Genomic DNA, 6448 nt, shown 5'->3' with positions numbered 1-6448 from the left:
TCTGACGTACGTGCGAAGGCGCAATCAAAATTGCGTCGTGTGAAGCGGTGAATTGCTAGAACAATGCGAGAATGCGTGGATGCGAGTCGGCAAAATAGCCCCTGTTCTAATTTCGTTCATGCATTCGCGCAATTCCACGCCATTTTAGAAATTAATACAGCTCTAACCTGCGCAATTCCGTGCCCCATGTAAAACGGCCTTAATGGAATAAATTTATATGGAACGTGAGATCACTTACTTTGCTTGCGTTGAGTTAGAAGACGTCATGATGGAAGACAATGTAAGGTATAATGGGAAGGTGTTTATCGGCGCCTCCTTAGCTCAGTGGTTAGAGCACTGGTCTTGTAAACCAGGGGTCGAGAGTTCAATTCTCTCAGGAGGCAAATTTTTTGCCGAAGAGGTGCTTCCGCACGGGCTAAGTCCATTGCTAGATACAGTAATTTGGGGATGTCACTTATTCCTTATGGTATTTCACCAACTCAAGTATCCTCGCGCCAAATTTTTGAAGGCCACTGTGCCGGTAGGGTAAAGTCGTCGACTGCCATACCGAAGGCCGTGGGTTCAAGTACCTCATGTGGATGCCTAGAGTGTAGGTGATTGTGAATGAGTTTGTAAACTATATTAAAATTCTTGTGGTTGGGGAAACCTGTTTTCTTTGGAGAAATTATTATTATGAATGATAATTCTGCAGATTCGGGTTACTCGGGCTACCGGATATGAAGCGCTTTGTTGCAACATACATTATAAAACAGTTCTCCATTTCTAAAGGTAATCATGCGCCTAGAGTTTTCTCCTGTTCCTGGAACAAAAAAATAAGCATCGGTGGTATCAGCCTAATCTTTAATATTTAGTGTTACTATTCAGTTCTCCACGGTATTAATTTACATTGCTCGATATAAATTTTGGTGTTTTCTTAGATGTTACATTTATTTACTTGGGGATTTAATCAACGGCTATCACTAATCTGTATGTATAACCCTTTAACGACAGGTCATCCAGGTACATCCAGAATCATTTTGCCTCAGTAGTCAAGTGAGTTATTTCACTATTGCCCATTGTGACGTTTTCGGCACGTTCTTATTTGCCGACAGTAATAAGTTTCGACACCAAGCGAGGAAAGGTAGAACTCCAGCGTTGATCGGAAAAATTCAAAGCAAACCGCGTTGAAGATCGTCTACTTGCTGTGTTTTTCTTTTAGTGTCTGTCTTCCCTTGGTAAGTTCATATGTTTCTAAAATTTATTTTGTAAACCTCTTGATTTACTAAAATGTAATATGTAGTAAACCAATATGACGCTGTATGACGGGAATACCTAATGTTCCGAATTAGGCACATGCCTAAATTTTAATCAATTTTGAGAAAAAGAAATAAATAATGAGTGTGCGTGCTTACTCTTCACTCGCTTAATTGAAATGAGCTGGATTCTCACAGCGTGGGCTCGAGTTCGAATCCCGGCGCGGACAGAAATTTTTCATCCCGATTCGTGCTCAGATCCTTTGTTTAGAGCGCTTTAAGTACAGCAAAACAACCTTCGAATGGGACGTAAAACCGTGGTCATCTAGGTGCCATCCGTAAAAAGCAGGGAATCGATCAGAATGACTGGAATTACCGATATAAAATCTCATTTTCACGAGTGGTCTTAATTATGTGCTGTGACTACGTAGATTTCCGCGGTGTTCAGGTTCCAATTTCTCCATATTTTAATTATGTGCTTTTAGTTAATGAAAATACATTTTTTTAATAATTCAGCTTTTTTTAAATCCCAGAAATCAATTCCATGAAAATAAAAAGTTTAATTATTAAAATATGTATTATTAAAAATATATTGTTTGCATTGACTTGAAGAACATACTTTAAACCATTCACGGAAATGAAATTTGAAATCGCTCCTCTGCAAATTAATCTCATGGGCTGCATCTAATTCTAGATTCCGCGTCCATTTACTGTCTGTTGGAGTGGGATTTCGTTTGAATACATTTTTAGCACACGTTTCGGATCAACAGTAACGACGATGCGAGAGTTGATAAATTTAGAATCAGGATGAGGTGGAGATTGGAGTCGATGGAGAGGAATTAAAGAGTGTGGAAATAAGGTGGGTTTTGGGGGGGGGGCTGTGAGGATATCGACTCGGTTGGCGCTTTAGATGATTGAAATGGGCCGAGAGGTTGTAAAGGAGGCGACTAATGGGAATCAGAGGGGTATCAAGGAGGTGAGGAGAAGTGTAATCCATTACGTGGAAGAAGATTTTGGTGAAATTCTCGTCGCCATAGCGATTACCAGAAAAACAGGTGTGTTTATACCGAAAGTTTAAAAAATAGCCCACATTTCAATTAATTAGTTTTGAAAATACTTAGCATGAAAACTTATTTTTTTAAATTAAAGCTTTGCCATTAAGATATATTTTTTCTTAGATTAATGATGGAAATTACTCTTCTAGTACCATGAAACCCGTCGTGTAAAGTCGTGATGGTGGAATTTTTTTCAAGGGCTTCTTTTACAATTTCATTTATTCATTTTGATATTGATGCAGTGTGTGGAAACTAATTGGCACTTAAAGTTAACTATTAGGAAGTAAAGATTAATTTTTCTGCCTTAAAATAAATTTTTTTTTCATAAAATGACCTCTGCCATTTATTGCATGCATTTATTTAATTTGGGACTAACTCCAACTGCCTTTTTATCAAACTTTCGACGTGTTTGAAAGTGGTATTAATTCAGTTTCCTTCTTTTCTAGTTCACTGGTTTTTACCTAAGATAACGAACTCATATGACGATTACGAAGTACCTAAGGAGATATCCAGCGGTCATCACTAGGTTAATGACTTCGATATTATTGATGGAGTAGAGCTATTTAAGTCCGTAGGTTATCGTTTAGTTAGATACTCTGAGATTGGCACTATTGGAAACTCTATAAACATTTGTTTTAACTCGATGATGACCGCTAGATGTCATCTCCGTTGGAAGTACAGAGTACAAAGTTAGAGGAACATGGAGGTTCGTAATTTGTAATACGTGAATGTCGTTCTTCGACGTCAAGTTAACTTGATTGTTGGCGCTTCCTAAACGTCCTTTACCTTGGTGTGAATTTTTTGAAGAGAGCAATGAACAGCGTCTGTATTTTCTCATTAATTTATGTATATTATTTATGTATTACTCTTCTTTTCGTTGTTTAAGCCATTGGTTAAGAAAAACTCAAAATCTCTCAAATTATAACCGTTAATAAGGGAGTTAGCTACTTTTATTGACAGTCATGTAATCTTTCAATAGGTCTACCTAAATCTATTTCGCAATGGATTTGCGTTTCGAGCTATTGTTCTTGAAAATGTTTAATTTTTTCTGGGTCATGGTAAAAGTAGTTACATGAAGTTTATCGTTAACTGGTGTTATGGTTGCTCATCTTAATGTTCATGGTTTTTCGAGTTCAAACATACTCAAAAATACAGCAGCAATTTCCATTTCCGGCTGATTCCACGAAATAAATCTATTCAGTGTTGCAATATATGCGGAGGTTTTTTTTTCTATCATCTTAGTGTTTCGATTATTAGGATTACTTCATTTGCTCCAAATGCTCTGTGATTGCTTCCACGTGAGAATCATTTAGGAATATCCGAAGGAATCAACTCAAGGAATAACTTTCTGGGCAAACTAATTTCAATTGGAATGGGAAAATTTAAAAATATTAGGACTTTATTCACCATAAAAATAAAAAAGTCCTGGTTTTGATTGCTAAGTGAATAGCGATTACTGTTTTCGCGGAATTAAAAGTTATGGTGAGGTGTTTTGCAAATAATTTGATTCATAGATTAATGGAGAAGAAGATGATGGTGCAAAAAATACACTAAATATATTTATACCGCTTCGATGTGTTGATTATCAGTCTTGAGCTAGGCACGAAATATTTTTAAATAATCGGAGCATCATACCATCTTGAAATGAACGTTGCTATAAATAAATCACAATTTTTTTTGTTCCCTAGAAGATCTATCCCTCACGAAATAGTGTTGGCCCTTAAGCACTCAATGAGTGACCCAGACTGAGCTGACGCAGCCCATGTGAAGATTTTCATCCTCGTGGGAGATAAAAATTGTGACCCGCTTGCATGAAAAATTGACGGTGTTCCTCTGGGCTCCATTAAATGACTCGTAATCCTTATTGCTGATTTATCGTGCGGAGGTAGAAATATGATATCCACTCGTTTGAATTATTTCTAATGCCATCGGATTAATGGACTCCCGTCGGGCATTACTAAGATTGGATATCGATCTCGGATACCCGTTGGAATAACGTTTAATCTTTCGCTTATCGCCGATTACTTTAACTTCACATATTTCCCGCAGTAGGTTGTTTGAACGTAATGATAATTATACATAACGATTATCATTATGATTAATCTAGTGTCTCATATAGCTGAAATCTTTCTGTTCTAGCTAAATGAAGCTGGATGTCTAGGAAACAGAAATATAGTTCCCAATTTTGAGTTCGGTTACCTCATTCTTTCTATCAATATGCCGTAAATATCACACCAGAGTAGGCGCCAGCAATTATGTGCAGGCTATTGCAGCCGCAAAGGAATATTTTTAATGAGAGGTACAAGACATATAACAGTTCGAGCTTGCAAACTTTGAGGGAAAAATTTGAAATTGCCAACAGCCCGGATGGACTTTGTTATGATGTTTTATTTTGAACGGACACACCTTTGTTAAAGTTAAGCTTCCCCATGACGTCAAAACCCTGACCTTCACGCTCCTCTTGCTGTATGTCGTCTGGTTTCGGCCTTCACTCATTTGTTCACCTAAATTGTTTCCCCCTTCCACTCCCCTCACTCCAATTCCATATGCCCCCCACCTCCTACCTTGGCCTGGGTATATACGTATACCGAGAGAGTTTTTTGTTGGATTACCTTGAAAATGACACCAAGTGACGAAACTATGGTCGGTTAAGTGATAAATAAAATAGTGTGTATATTACCATTTGTACTTTTATCATGGATATATCATTTTCCACAAAATTAAGCCGAAAACGATTTTATACGTAATCCTTTCATTTTTCATCGTCATGAACACGGAATTCCAAGCGTCGCTCATAGCGAAGCCAATGCATCAATAGGGAATTTCCTTCATCAAAGAAAATGAAAGGCATTGATTTCGATTCGTTACCCACCATTATTTGTATTGCTCTTGTATTTGCTAGTATATTCATAATATACAAATTATTAGGTTTTAGAAATCCCAGTTTAGACGAGTGGCAATGGTCAATTTTAACCGCATTTGAAAAAGGCCAGAATGGCGCCCATGCGGTGCCACTCCACGCGGCGTCACAGGGACCTAGTTTCTATACGAGTTGATAGGAGTTTTACATCGTATGAGATTACCAATGCATGCATGAAGCACATAGCTCAGGGAAACATCTCTCAATAATTACCTATTAAATCTGCTTATGGTTGGAAAGTTTCCTTTGCTTGATAAGGTATTAATAACCCTTATTTAAGCCAAGCGCTACCTAATAGCAGGGTACTCGGCTACCTGCTAACAGCCTGCATAGCAGCGGCGCACATATCCTCACCCCAAGGTTACCTCACACGGCGACAGCGGGAACCAGAAATACGTCACACGGACTTTTCCCATCATTCCTACTTAGGCGTCGCGTTTTCGCGCGCTTGAAAAATTTCACTTTTCATTAAATCACGAAAATTAGATATCGTAATTCTAAAATCTAAAATCGTGAAATGCATACGCCAGGAGTAATAATCTTTCGATTAAGGCAATTAAAAAATAATAGGAAACCACATATTGAAATTCTTCAATTAGCGAGTCGAGCATTGATACGTTGGTAATGAAAAACTTGACTAGGTGGACAACCCGAAAATAATGCCTATTTTCCCTATGATTTTCAATATTTGTGTATCATCATTGTATTAGTTAAGTGAGTTTAAGCTACTTGAATTCTAATAAATCCTCTTATGATATGACTTGTACTCCAATTCTTTAAGATTTATTTCGGTTTTCTGTGTCACCGAAAGTATTTTTGGCTCTAATTAACCGAATTAAGCGACATTGAAACATGTGAGTAAAATGATGTTAACTAGTCATAATCTGATTTTTTCTTCAAGGTGATTTTTTTAAAATGCAGGGATGAAGTAATATCTTATAGTTGAGAACACTTGGCTGCGGATCGAGGGGTCCCGGGTTTAAACCCCAGTTGAAGATTTCGGTTAAACATCCTCCTACAAAATCCTGATAGTCCAAGGTGGCCCTAAGAAAGAAACTAGCCCCCAACCCTGAATGTGTGAAATTCTCACTTCTTTGACTTAGTTCGCGGTGATCTCTACCCTCAGGTATCCAAAATTATCCAAATAACTGAGTGAGTGAGAGTTTTTATCCGTTAAAAAATAATTTTAAAGCCATGCGCTCATAAAAATCTCAGTAGCGGAGTCTTTTGACTTGGAACCT

General features: G+C 37.6%; 1 non-coding gene across 1 annotated transcript; it reads left to right on the top strand.

Annotated features, from left to right (window-relative positions):
* Positions 1 to 310: 310 nt before the first annotated feature.
* Positions 311 to 383, top strand: Trnat-ugu. Its single transcript has one exon. It is a non-coding gene; the product is annotated as a tRNA-Thr (tRNA).
* The last annotated feature ends 6065 nt before the right edge of the window (positions 384 to 6448 follow it).

The sequence above is a fragment of the Ischnura elegans genome, chromosome 6 (assembly GCF_921293095.1).
Source record: "Ischnura elegans chromosome 6, ioIscEleg1.1, whole genome shotgun sequence".
Classification (NCBI taxonomy): domain Eukaryota; kingdom Metazoa; phylum Arthropoda; class Insecta; order Odonata; family Coenagrionidae; genus Ischnura; species Ischnura elegans.
This window is presented reverse-complemented; position numbering and strand designations above follow the sequence as displayed.